At 38.1% G+C, this 14,546-nt stretch overlaps 1 long non-coding RNA gene across 1 annotated transcript in view; it reads right to left on the bottom strand.

Moving 5' to 3' along the window:
• Positions 1–10,589, bottom strand: part of LOC110260136 — a 62,853-nt gene extending 52,264 nt beyond the window's left edge. Inside the window, exon 1 of the long non-coding RNA XR_002342985.1 lies at positions 9,401–10,589. This is a non-coding gene — a long non-coding RNA (uncharacterized LOC110260136). The remainder of the gene's footprint in view (positions 1–9,400) is intronic.

The following is a 14,546-nucleotide window of genomic DNA, read 5'->3' as shown; positions in this document are numbered from 1 at the left end:
GGGAACTTCCACATGCCATGACTGAGGCTGTGACAAGCGTGGGGAGAATATTTGGAAGGTTAAACATTTAAAGTGAAAGGACTTTTTTTTTTTTTTTTAACATGAAGGAATGAGAAGTTTTATACTGGGAAATAAAACTTTCTCAGCTAACCATTCTGGGTTAATATGTGAAAAGGTATTTATCAAATGAATACTGCATCAAATTTGAAAAGATTCTCGATGTTAAACAACATGTGAGGTGTGTGTGTGTTTTAATGCACAAGAAAATTATAGGAGAAAAATGAGAGAAACCATCAACAAGCCTTCAAATGCAGCTCCGTAACCTCAAGGCTAACATGTTTTTCACAGACCTCAGAAGTTTGTGGATACTTCTTCTAAGACAAAGTTCCAGGGATACTGGAAGAGGCAGCCCACGGCCAACAAAATTCTCTGCAAACTTTCTGGGAGAAATTAGAAGTAGAAAATATAGTAAGACAATGATGACCACAGCTTAGTTTCTTTAGTCACAGAGAAAGTCTGGGGAAGAAAATGAACCTATCCAGAGCAGGAAAAAATCTATCGAATTTAAAAGGAAGCATTATACTTTAATTTATAAATTATTTCAGGCATCAAAACATGAAGGCCTTGGGAGTTCCCACTGTGGTGCAGTGGAAACGAATCTGACCAGTATCCATGAGGATGTGGGTTTGAGCTCTGGCCTCACTAAATGTGTTAAGGATCCAGCATTGCTGTGAGCTGTGATGTAGGTCACAGATGAGGCTCAGACCCCATTGCTGTGGCTGTAGCTATAGCTCTGATTGACCTGTAGCCTTGGAACTTCCATATGCTGTGGGTGTGGCCTAAAAAGCAAAAAAAAAAAAAAAAAAGGCCTTTATTAAAGTTTTCTACTCTATCTCTTAAAAATTAGATTTATTCTTTCAATCCCAGGGAATACCAATTTGTCTTAATTCAATAACGACTGCTCTTTTTTTGGAGTGGAGAGGGCTTTAGGGGTACAGTCTCAAGGTCAATAATTTGGAATTTCTGTATTGGTCTATTGCGATTTTTGTCTCCCAACCTCTATAGTTACACTATCACATTCTATATAGAATTCCTAATATAAGGTTAAATATCTAGAAAATGTCTTTTCATTTACTTTTTATCTCTTTCACAGACCCCTATTGACTGTTTACTCTTTATATTGTACTGACCTCTTTGAATCAATACTGTGCCAGGCTATTGTCATATCAGCTGGCATTTATAATATACAAGATGTTCTCAGGTAAGAGCAAAATCTTTTTTGGAGAACATACAATTGAATACTACTGAGAGGGAACCCATTAATCTCAAAGACTATACACACATATTGACAGGATTTTAACTAATCTCATAATTATATCTTTTGGTAGAAGCAAAGAAAACCAGTCAATTCCAGAGACACAAACAGAAAAAGGCCAATGCCTGGCTGAATTTTCATATGTTAAATATATCAAGTTCATTATAATCATGAAATGTTGAATTGTATTAATGCCTTAACTCTTCAGGATTTAAAAAGTGAATTCCCATCAATTGAGGTTTTCCTTTGAATTACACTCTAAGAAGTTAGTATCTACCTATTAGATGATATATATATGTATTAGGCACATTAAGTTCTTTAGCTCATACCAGAAAATGAATATTTGAAGGATAAGAAATAAATGACTTAGTTACATGCTTAATCAAGCAAGGTACAGAGAGAGTGTTACTCCCCATGGACAGAATAGTTCACTGACCTGAGATTTTAAGACATGAATCAAAGAAATCCTATTTTTTTAAACTGAAATTTGAGTTAATCAAGCAAAAATGCAATCGTGAACTACAAAAAAAAAAAAAAATACGCAAGGTCTGAACAGAAACGCTTTTATAGGCCTATTGTTTTTTCAGCCTAACTAGCTGTATGACCTTAGACAATTTAAGCTCTCTAGTCCTCAGCTTTAACATGGGTAAAACACTCTATCCTTAAAATATATTTTTATCATAAGAAAAGGAAACAATGTAAATAACTATTTAAAATGTTTTTTTTTCAGTTTTAACTACCTTTAAAAGGATTGTTTTATCATAATAAATACATTATTAAATTACATTAACTCTATGAGTTGATTTCCCAGGCTACTTCATAAGAATATGTAACCTGTCATCCATTTACACTGAGTTCTTTTTCTGTTTCGCACTTACCATTCCCAGACACTAAAATTTAATTTCCTTTAAAGCAGGAACATCATGAGTTTTGATCTTTTTTTCTCTTTTGTACAGACTGATGAATAAGATATTGTTTTAGGTGAATTTTTATCATTCAGAATTTCCTAGATTATGCTGCATTAACTAAAGTTCCCCAAACTTAAGTCAGTCAACATGCACAGAAGTGTATTAAAATTTTGTTCACACTATGTGTCCATAATGAGTCAGCAAGAGGGTGTGACTAAAAGTAGTGTTATGGGCTGTGTTGTGTCCCCTCAAAATTTATATGTTGAAGTACTAAACCTCCGCCCCTCAGAGCAACTGTATCTGGGGATCAGAGCCTTTTATTTTTTAATTTTTTTGTCTTTTTGCCATTTCTTGGGCCCGTCCGGCGGCACATGGAGTTTCCCAGGCTAGGGGTCGAATTGCAGCTGTAGCTGCCGGCCTACACCAGAGCCACAGCAACACGGGATCCAAGCCGCATCTGCGACCTACACCATAGCTCATGGCAATGCCAGATCCTTAACCCACTGAGCAAGGCCAGGGATCGAATCTGCAACCTCATGGTTCCTAGTCGGATTCCTTAACCACTGCGCCACAATGGGAACTCTGATCAGAGCCTTTTAAACAGCAATCTTCCACCTTAAGATTTTTTTTTTCTATATGCTAGCAATGAACAATCCAAAAATAAAATAAAGAAAAAAAAGCATTATAAGAGCATCAGAAAGAATAAAATACTTAGCTATAAATTTAACAAAAAAAGGGCAAGACATACACTGAAAAATACCAAACATTATTAAAAGAAATTGAGGGAGTTCCCATTATGGCTCAGTGGGTTAAGAACCTAACTAGTATCCGTGAGGACATGGGTTTGATCCCTGGCCTTGCTCAGTGGGTTAAGGATCCACTGCTGTGATTGCAGTGTAGGTCACAGACATGGCTCGGATCTGGCATTGCTGTGGCTGTGGTGTAGGCTGTTAGCTGTAGCTCCTGGTTGACCCCTAGCTTGAGAAGTTTCGTATGTTGCAAGTGTGGCCTTGAAAAGTCAAAAGAAAAAAAAAAAAAATAAAAGAAAGAAATTGAAACAGACCTAAATAAATAGAAATTCATAAGCTCATCCTAAAACTCATATAAAGGACCTGAACGTGCCAAAATAGTCCTATAAAGAAGAAAGTTGGAGGATTAACACTTCCCAATTCCAAACTTACTAAGAAGTTATAATAATCACAACAATGTGGTACTGGCACAGGGACAGACATATAGAACAATGGAATAGAACTGAAAGTCCAGAAATAAATAAATACACTTTTGTTCAAGTTTATTTCAGAAAAGAATGTCAAGAATATTTACTATTGGACTGAATATTTGTGTCCCTCTGCTCACCCAATTTATATGTTAAAACCTAATCCCCAATGTAATGGGAATTAGCTAGTGGGCTTTTGGGAAGTGATCAGATCAAGAGGATGGAGCCCTCATTAACTGGATTAGTGCCCTTATAAAAGAGACCCTAGAAACCTCCACCCTCCCTTCTACCATCTGCAGTTACAGGAGACAACTGCCATCTATAAGCCAGAAAGCTGCCTCTCACCAGATCCTGAATCTGTTGGCACTCTACCTTTGGACTTCTCAGCCTTCAGCACTGAGAGTAATGAATTTCTGTTATTTATAAGCCACCCACTCTGTGGTATTCTTTCATAGCAGTGCAAACAGACTTTGACAAAATTTAATGGTGAAAAATACTCTTTTAAAACAAATGGTGTTAGGACAACTGGATATCCACATGCAAAGGAATAAATTTGGATTCCTACCTCATAGCACACAGACAATTTAAATAAACGTAACTGAAGACCTATATTTAAGGGATAAAACTATGAAATTCTTAGAAGAATATGTAGATAAATATCTTCATAATGTGGATTATGCACTAGTTTCTTTTCTTTTTTTTTTTTTTTTTTTTTTTTGTCTTTTTGTCTTTTGTTGTTGTTGCTATTTCTTGGGCCACTCCCGCGGCATATGGAGGTTCCCAGGCTAGGGGTTGAATCGGAGCTGTAGCCACCGGCCTACACCAGAGCCACAGCAACGCGGGATCCGAGCCGCATCTGCAACCTACACCACAGCTCACGGCAACGTCGGATCGTTCACCCACTGAGCAAGGGCAGGGACCGAACCCGCAACCTCATGGTTCCTAGTCGGATTCGTTAACCACTGCGCCACGACGGGAACTCCAAGTTTCTTAAATATAACAAGAAAAGCAAGCAATCGAAGACAAGAAGAGATAGACTTCATCACATTGAAAATTTTTTGTTCCTCAAAAGACAGTATCAAGAAAATGAAAAGACAACTCCAGGAACTGAAAAATATTTGCAAATCTTACAGCTGATAGGGATCTGGCATCCACAGTATAGAAAGAAGGGTTACAATTTAATAACAAAGAAGAATAACCCAATTAAAAAATGATTTGAATCAGCATTTCTCCAAAGAAGATACAATGATGGCAAATATGCCCGTGAAAAAAATGTTCAATGCCACTAGTCATTAGGGAATTATAAATCAAAAGCACTTCACATGCATTGGATAGCTATTATCAAAGGGTGAAAATAACAAGTCTTGGGTGTAGAGAAACTGGGAACAGAACACAGTGCTGGTGGGAATGTAAAATGATTCATCCATTTTGAAAAAGAGCTAGTAATTCTTCAAAAGATTACAAGTTACCACATGACCCAGTAATTCTATTCCCAGATACATAAGTGAGATTGAAAGCATATGCATGCATGCACACACACATGTACAAAAAACACTTTACTTGAACATTTATAGGAGCATTAAAAAGTGGTAATAGCCCAAATGTTCAACTGCCGAATGGCTGAACAAAAGTACTACTTGGTGGAATATTACTCAGCTACACACAGGTGAATAAAATACTGACTCATGCCAGAACATATCCAAACCTTTAAAGGATTATGCACAGCAAAATACATTCCTGTTACACATTTCCAATTATATGAAATGTACATAACAGGAAAATCCATAGAAAGACCTAATAATTATCCGTATTTGTCTATCATCAGAGAATGGATAATGATCAGGAATAGTCACTATGATTAGGAGAGGCTTTGAACTGAAAGGAGTCTCGTGGAGACATGTCACATCAGTTTTTTTTTAGTTGTGTATGTTGTAGAAAATTGGAAAGCAGGAAGCATTTCAGATGGATATGACAATACATTCAAAGAACATAAAAGGAACTAGATTAGTGGAGAGTATGTTTTTAGTTAGCTGGCTAGTTACCTCAAGTATGGGAAATTTTAAAAAAATGCAGTTGCCTAGACTTAACTCCAGAGTTAATGAATTACAATCTATGTAAGAAGTTATGAAGGGAGGGTCCTGGGATCTCTATTTCTGGAAATGCTTTGGTGCAATGGTATATAGAAACTGCTCCAATAACCAGTCTCCTAGAGGGCAGGAACCAGGCTTTACTTAGATGTTTCTCTTTCAAAATAAGTCCAGAGCAGTGTTTCAGTAGCATATGAAGTTCTCACGATAACTTGATACACACATGAACAGGTAAAATTAACTTGCTCATTATTTAACCAGCAGGGCCACATTATATCAGGGACTTTGGCTAGACATAATTCCTTAATAGTCAAGTTACCAAATGGATAGCCAATTGCAAATCCCTACCCATCCTGTCAAAGGACTGTTTTTAATCAGTAAACTCCACTGATTTGGCTTCCTTTTTTCAGATCTGAGTCTGAGCATCTGTATATCTTATTAACGCCATTAGTTTCCATATTTCCATGCAAGGCATTTTATGGGAACCTGTCATTAACAGTATAAAAAACTAATTGCAAGTTGCATGCTACATTAATTTTCCCCATAAACAAACATCTGAGAAGTAAAACATATGCTAATAGAGAACTGATAATTTTATCCACTGATAATTTTATCCACATACCTGCCAAGACAGATGGAAGGCAACTCAGACAGAATTTTGATAACTGGGGGTGGGTAAGCCCCAAACGGTCTTTTATAAGGTCTTAAGTTCCTTGTGATCTGTTGCCATATTTACAATGTCAGATTCCATCTTCCTACATCAGCTGACCTTTATTTTTGAAGTCATATTGTATTTTCTGATAAAATACAGATGTTTTAGGTAAAGGACAGGCCTGCGCAATCCAACGCAATCCAATGCAAACCTGTGGCTTTGATGTTTACACTCAAAGAGTAACAACTGTTTCTGTTTAAAGGCATCACCAGACTTTCCCCTGGCTTCACACTGGTGAAGGCCTAGGCCAGCTGGGACAGATATGTGCTCCTCCCTTTGGTTAATTAAAACACACATTCTTTGAATGTTCTTTTCAGGGGTTCTCCAGGAATGAAATCTCAGAATCTGACTCACATAAAGGGACTTTCTGAAAGTGAGTACCCACATATATTTTCTAATCTACTTTAGAGCAAACACAATGATAAATATCCTCTTTTTTCATAGAAAAGGAGAACAACAGCCATGTGACTGTTTCCATTTTTTATCACTGGAAACCTAAAGATGGTAACATAAGTCTAAACCAATACACACCTTTAGTTTGACAAATATGACTATTATTTCTCATTCAAGTAACTATTTATAGTTTTGACTGATTCCTCCCCCCACAAGAGTGAACAATTTAGGGGAAATGGCTGAAATGTCTTTTTGGTATATAAAGTTGGAAGGATGAAAGATAATGGAGAAAATAGGAACTAGACAAAGTGTATTCAGCCATTCTAAAATAGCTACAATGGAAAAGGCAGAAATAGTCAATCTGTAAATGATTAGTGACAGCTGGTTTGATTTAGTTGAATCTTACAGAATACACATATACCCCTACACTGCTTGCCAAACATATATATGCTTTTCCTCAATGCCCAGTATTTTTGCAGTGGTGTGTCCATGAGCCCAACTCTTGTCAGCTGACTCAGGACAAAGCTGACAAGGATCTCTTCTAGGCCAAATATAGAAAATAGGTATGATTTCTCTAGGCGCTCCCTTCCCTTCCTATTGACACCCTGGAAATGCACATCGAGACTGTAGGACCCCCAAATGAAGCATGGAATAAGCATCCATATGCTAAGCTCCTAAGATTGGGGGATTAACTTCTTACTTCAGCATAACCTCATTTACATGTATTGATGTAAAGAATATTGAATTTCAAATGAAAAAACCTGAGTTTAGTGCCCCATTCCTTATATTCTTTTTGATCTTCACAGTGTCAGGTGACTCAGATAAACAACCTTACAATTAAGTTAGCACTCACCAGCTATTTACATTTTTCACCCATATTTCTCAGCCCAAAATGTACCTAGTTCGTACACATACGACTAATTCTGGTTAATGGACCAAGAACAGCAATGGCATGCATTCCTAACTGTCAGAGGCAATAAATAACTGCAGTTCCTCCTTTATCTCTCTTTTCCTCTCTCACAAGGACACAGAAGCCAGGATCCAGGTGGTATGAGCTAGAAGATAGAGGATCATGGCTTGAACCACAATGGGCTATGAATACCTGAGAAATCACCAGTCAAAATTAGTTTAAACCATTGAGCTTTTATAGCTTATTTTTAAGCTCAGCATAAACATACCTATGCTCATTAACTAAATGGTCTTTTTTTTCCTGTCATTCTTTGATTCCTTAGTCCCTACCATATTTTCTAGATCAATGATTCTCTAAAGTGTGATCAGCAAAACTGCTCTGAATCAAAACCTGTGTTTTACCAGTTAACAATTAGATAAATATAGAAATTGAGTATAAGACTGTAAACATTTTTTTTATAGCAACTGAATATTTCCACAACACCTGAGTATGTGTCGTCAGGTTTTCAGTAACTTATTTATACTGTATTTCACATGTTTGTTATAATGCATTCTATTACACTGGCCCTTGATAGATTTAAGGAATTATAAGGAAAATAGCCTCTACAGCATACCAGATATTTGATGTTGAGTGAATGAATTAAAATGCCTGTGTTCCTCATATACAGAGATGAAGTCTGACATGATTTAAAATGAGATTTAGCATTTTTGGTAAATATGATATATATTCAGATAATGTAAATAACATACCAGAAAGCACAAAGAAAGAAAAGCAAAGAAAGATAGAAAGCAAAAGTCATCAAAATTTCATTATCATTAAGTTTCATGAATTATTGATACTTACTAACACACACAGACTTCCAAGTATAGACTTAATTCTTATAAAGACAATTTATGCAATATACCTTTTCATTTAAATACAGACCATGGGCAAATTTACCTGCCAAAAACTTCAATTTTAACTCGCATTATTGATATATGCCTATTTTTTTTACTACATACACATACTAAAATGTATTTAGCCAGTCCCTCATTGATACAAATTTGGTTATTTCCAACGATTTTTAATCCATGAAGGATGGTAAACTTCCATAAACATCCTTATGAATACATATTTTCACATGCATATGATTTTTCTTAGGGTAAACACAGAGTCTCTGAAAATGGGTATGCTTCTCACATACACAATCAATTTATCATACTTTTGAACAAAACCCATTGACCATTTTTTTCAAACGAAGAATTAAATATATTTATATACATATACACACACATTTCTCACATTTGTGTTAAGGCATTTTTTTTTAATCTACTCATAGACATACTATAATTCTTAAGGTCTGCATACATGTGATGTCTAGCAGTTAGCAATGACTATAATTAACTTTTATATTATTGGGAACAAGCCAAGGACAAACCTAGCTGGCCAGCAAGGCCTTCAGAGCCATCCCCTTGGATGGTTATAAGTCCCTGAATTGGATAGTGGCTCTTCCGTCTCTCTCCCTTGGCCAGTAGGTGTAATGGGATGAGACTAAATGTTCCTCAGCGAGCCCATACTTTTATGACCCATCTGTTCAAGTAGCAAGATATGAGGCAGGTGGGATTCTTCATGCTACAATGAGGCTTAGAGAGAAGCAAATGGAAACAATGGTTTTAATCATCTCTGCAGAGTGATAACTCATCTTTTCTAATTCACATTAAAATTACACTCACACTGCCATGAAAGCTATGACTAATAAAGAGTGAATTTTAAGACACAATTCTTTTTCTTCAACTTAACATATATATATATATATATATATATATATTTTTATAATGACATTTTATTTCTGCTGGAAGCCGAGGCCTGAGCAAGCCTACCTGGCACAGCCGTGGTGGAGGGGGCAACTGGTGGGTACTACAGTCTGTTGGCAGAGATCAGGTGTACCAGCTGGATAAGGAGACAGTGACGCCTTAGTAGAGGCCAAAAACAACTGCTATCACGTCCGGGGAACACAAAGCGTGCTGCCGCGGACAGAATTCTGGGCCCTGAACAGCCTCATGCGGCGCCGCCTAAACCTTGTGCACTTGCGCACTACAACTGACCAGCCCGCGCATGAGCAGTGAGAACAAGAATGCTCGCGTGAAGCTTTATCCTCGTGTGAGGCCGGGGGGCAGTACCTGCTGTAAATGAGAAAGGTTGTTGGTTACACTGGCGAGCCTTGCTACCTCTGCTTTGTCGTGGACTTACCTGACGATGGAGACCGGATTAGTCTGTCCTGTCTGGAGGCAAGGCCCAGCTGCCTGGGAAAGCTTCGTGCTACAGCTCATGTGCACCACTGCCTCCCTGAACGAAATTTTAGGGACCTAAAGCCGGAGAACAACCTCAACACCTAGAGGCCTGGACCTCCATCCTTAAGGTGGCCGACTTTGGACTAAAAGACAACACAGATGTGAATGTGCTGCCCTCAGCCTGCAGCTCAGGCTCAGAATTTTAAATCACTCCGTGAACTCTGGGCAGGACGCTAAACAGCCGAGGCCGAAGTCTGCCTGGCGTTTCCATCTGGGCTTTGATAGAATCACTTTTATTGACTGAGACTAAGAAAGAGCTCCTAGGGGCCTAAGATCTCCGTGTTTGCTTGGTGAGGTGCTTCTAGAAAACCCAAAAATGGAGTTGCATATCCCTTCAAAACAGAATTTCCATGTCTATGGAAACCAAGGCGCTCTTGAAAGAAGTTACTGGCTAAACCAGAGATCTGCCTGCCTGATGCCTTTGAACTTAAAAGCAGAATGAAGCAGGCCACATGTGCTGTCTTAAATTCAGGGTAAAGCAAGTAAGTGGTGTACGTTTTGTTTTGCATGCATGTGTACTGCACTGAATTTATCCTCTTGCGCCCTGGAGTTGGGAGGAAATTCAGGGTTGAAGAAAAGAGGTGTTTATTATCAAAGGTGCCCTCCAATTTCAAGGAGATACGTGGGGTTATTTGAGTATGAGTTGGAGTGTCTAGAGAAGTCTGAGTGAATATTGAATTTGAACTGAATCTTTCAAGTTTTTTAGAAACACTTTATATTGTAATCTGTTATGCTTAACGTAGAAAATGCAAAAAAAAAAAAAGTTTGGTTAATTCATTTGACTTAGGGAACAAATTTATCCTCTTTAAATGGAAGAGGACATTGTTTTCCTTAGGTTACATTGAATGTAAAGTATACTCCAAGTTTTTTCCTTCAAATTTCAGCAAGCTTTCTACTACCTCTTTTTATTATATACACATAAACATTCTATATTAACTTGTGTCTTAATGGTTCTGAAAAAAAAGAAAAGAAAAGTGAAAAAGAAAAAGACGATCTTGATAGGAGACACCAGGAACAGGAAATTCCTTCTGTAGAAAGGGAGTATTTGTCGATTAAACACTCAAACTCATTTCGTAGCTGTTGAATTAATGATGGGAGGGGAGTTCCCGTCGTGGCGCAGTGGTTAACGAATCCGACTAGGAACCATGAGGTTGCGGGTTCGGTCCCTGCCCTTGCTCAGTGGGTTAACGATCCGGCGTTGCCGTGAGCTGTGGTGTAGGTCGCAGACGCGGCTTGGATCCCGCGTTGCTGTGGCTCTGGCGTAGGCCGGTGGCTACAGCTCCGATTCAACCCCTAGCCTGGGAACCTCCATATGCCGCGGGAGCGGCCCAAGAAATAGCAACAACAACAGACAAAAAGACAAAAAAAAAAAAAATGATGGGAGGGGTATATGTTGAGGGATATAGAAGGCTCCAAAAAGTTATAATTGTTGTAAAGATTGAGAGCTCTTATCTGGAACCTGGAGTCTTACTGTGAGACTGCCTGTTAATTAAGCATACAGAAACCACTTTGGTTCATATTGGTGGATATCTATAAACAGCATGGAAACAGGAAGAAAATGTCATCCATCTCTTTCAAAAATGGACATTCTGAAATAAGGCTGGCCCAAGAAAAAAATTAAATACATCTTCTAATAATTTCATTGCATGTCAAGCCTTGCCTCAGTGTGTGTGTGTGTGTGTGTGTGTGTAAATTGTGTAGTTAACATGTTTGGCACTGAGGCTAGGTCTGGGGTGGGATCATAGGATTTATTACTGTGACTTTCATATATGATACAGTGGTATTTGTTCAGGAAAATCATTTTCTTTGGACCAAATTGAAGTGGCTGATATAAATATTCAAGGTCCAGTTTTCTAAAAGAGGGTCTGAAATCCTGGTATTCTTTGAGTCAGTGCAAAGTCCATAGAAAGATTTTTAGTTGACTCGCTTTTTCCAGGGACCCAGAAACTTCTTTTTGCCTGCTATAGATATATTATTGACATGGAACATGGTACATATTTAAGGTGTACAACATGATGGTTTGAAACATGTATATATTTTACAATAGTTACCACTGTAAAGTTAGTGAACTCCTCCATCATCTCACAGAATTGCATGTGTGTGGTAAGAATATTTAAGATCTACTCTCTTAGCAATTTCCAAGTATATAACATGTTATTGACTATAATCACCATATTGCACATTACATCCCTACAGCTTATTCATCTTAATCATTTTCTGATCAATATCTCCTTGTTTTCTCCACTCCTTAGACTCTAACAACCACCATTCCACATGTAAGTTCAGCCTTCTTAGATTCTACGTATAAGTGAGGTTATATAGTACTTTTGTCTGTCTATCTTATTTGACTTAGCATAATGCCCTAAGGTCCATCCATACTGTCACAAAAAGGCAGGATTTCCTTCTTTTTCTTAGTGGCAGAATAACATGCCATTGTGTGTATTTATATCTATCTGTTTACATAGATACAGAGAGATAGATCGCATTTTCTTTATCCTTATAACTGTCCATGGACACTTAGGTTGTTTCCATGTCTTAACTATTTCGAATAATGCTGCCATAAGCTTAAAGGAACAGATATCTCTTCTTAATCCTGATTTAATTTCCTTTGGGTATACAACCAGAATGTGACTGCTGGATCATATAGTGGTTTTATGTTGTTTGTTGAGGAACCTTCATACTGCATACTGCTTTCTAGAGTAGCTGTACCAATTTATATCTCTACCAACTGTGCATAAAGGTTCTCTTTTCTCTACAACATCACCAACACTTGTTATCCCTTGTCTTTTTGATAATAGCCACACTAACAAGTGTGAGGTGATACCTCCCAGTTTTGATTTATATTTTTCTGATGATTAGTGATGCTAAGCACCTTTTCATGTGCCTGTTTGCCATTTGTATTTTATCTTTGGAAAAATTCCTATTCAAGTCCTCTACCCATTTTTAATTATATTATTTTATTTCTTTATTGTATATTGAATTGTATGAGTTCTTTATACATTTTGGATACATGGCTTGCAAATATTTTCTCCCATTCAATAGGTTGTCTCTTTTTAATTTTTTTAAAATATAGTTGATTTACAATGTTGTGCTAATTTCTGCTGTACAGCAAAGTGGCACAGTCAAACACACAACACTCTCTCTCTCTCTTTAATTTAAAAAAAAAAAATTTTTAGGGCCACACCTGCAGCATGTGGAAGTTCCCAGGCTAGGGGTTGAATCGTAGCCTCCGGCCTAAGCCACAGCCACAGCAATGCCAGATCCAAGCTGCATCTGACCTACACCATAGCTCACAGCAATTCCAGATCCTTAGCCCACTGAAGGAGGCCAGGGATTGAACCTATGTCCTCATAGATACTAGTTGGGTTCATTACCCCTGAGCCACAATGGGAACTCCTGTACACTCTTTTTTATATTATTTTCCATCATGGTCTGTCTCAGGAGACTGGATGTAGTTCCCTGTGCTGTGCAGCAGGACCTCATTGCATAACCATTATAAATGTAATAGGTTTCATCTACTAACCCCAAACTCCCAGTCCATCCCATTCCCTCCCCCTACCCTTTGCCAACAGCAAGTCTCTTAATTTGCTGATTCAGTTCTTTGTTTTGCTGTGCATAAGCTTTTTAGTTTTATGCAGTCCCCATGTTTATTCTTGTTTTTGTTGCTTGTACTTTTGGTGTCATATCCAAAATATTCATTGCTACAATCACCAATGTTAAACATTTTTTCCTGTTTTCTTCTAGGAATTTTAGTTTCAGATTTTACTTTTAAGTTTTAATCCATTTTGAGTTAATTTTTATGAGTGATGTAAGATAGTGGTCTAGTTTCATTCTTTACTTGTAATTATCCAGTTTTGCCAACAACCATTTATTGTAGGGTTCAGCCTTTCTCTTTTGTATATTCTTGGCTCTTTTGTGAAAAATTAATTGACCATGTATGCTTAAGTTTATTTTTAGACTCTCAATCTGTTCTACTGGTCTATGTGTCTGCTTTTATGCCTGTACTATTACTGGCCTGGGTTCTTGGCCTTCCTTAAACAATAAAAATTGATAAGAGGCCAGACAAGAATTCAGGCAAGCCTTTATTAGGGCCCCTGCTGCAGCGGGAGAGGAGGAGGAAGAACAAACAACATGTTCCCTTGCTTGTTCATTGGCTGTGAGGGGGGCAGTGAGCTGGTTCTTTATATGGGACAAGGATAGGGGCAGGTCCAGGGGTCAGGCCAGAGAGGTGACTTAGGTGGTCTGCCCACCCCTTTGGTTGTGTTGTGTGCAGGGTGCATGCATTCTACCCTGCTTTTGCGCTTGGCTCTTCAGAGTGGTAATTGAGTTGTTAGGGTTTTTTGTATATTCTTGTCCATAATTTGCCCTGTGCATGTCTGCAGTTAATTTTAGTCCCCTATAGTTTCATTGTATTTTTTGCTCAAGAGGTTTGTCTAGATGCAAGCATTGCAGTCACTGCAGCAGAGGGTCCCATGTCCCAGGTCCTGGCCTGTCTCAGTACCATACTATTTTTATTTCTATATGTCTCCATAGCATTTGGGTCTGTAAGGCGGACTGGGAGGTGTTGGTGTAGGCTAGGAGCCTGGGATTTGGGAGCTGACCTGGAGTTTGGGACCACTGGCAACCACCTAACTCTGGGGTGGGTCCAGAGCCTCCATCTGTGGGAGACAGTATG

This window comes from Sus scrofa, chromosome 3 (genome assembly GCF_000003025.6).
Source record: "Sus scrofa isolate TJ Tabasco breed Duroc chromosome 3, Sscrofa11.1, whole genome shotgun sequence".
Classification (NCBI taxonomy): Eukaryota; Metazoa; Chordata; class Mammalia; order Artiodactyla; family Suidae; genus Sus; species Sus scrofa.
The sequence above is the reverse complement of the archived record's forward strand: the minus strand, read 5'-3'. Positions and strand labels throughout refer to the sequence as shown.